The sequence below is a fragment of the Scyliorhinus canicula genome, chromosome 13, assembly GCF_902713615.1.
Source record: "Scyliorhinus canicula chromosome 13, sScyCan1.1, whole genome shotgun sequence".
In the NCBI taxonomy this organism is placed as follows: Eukaryota; Metazoa; Chordata; class Chondrichthyes; order Carcharhiniformes; family Scyliorhinidae; genus Scyliorhinus; species Scyliorhinus canicula.
Genome location: NC_052158.1, coordinates 8371728 through 8371954, shown reverse-complemented (window position 1 = coordinate 8371954; position 227 = coordinate 8371728).

Genomic DNA, 227 nt, shown 5'->3' with positions numbered 1-227 from the left:
TCCACAAACCGACAACCAACCCGACCACCAATCCACAAACCCCTACCACCAACCCGACACAATCCACAAACCCCTGACACCAACCCGACCCAATCCACAAACCCCCTACACACCCCGACCCAATCCACAAACCCTCACCAACCCGAACCCAATCCACAAACCCCTACACCAACCGACCCAATCCACAAACCCCTACACCAACCGGACCCAATCCACAAACCCCTACA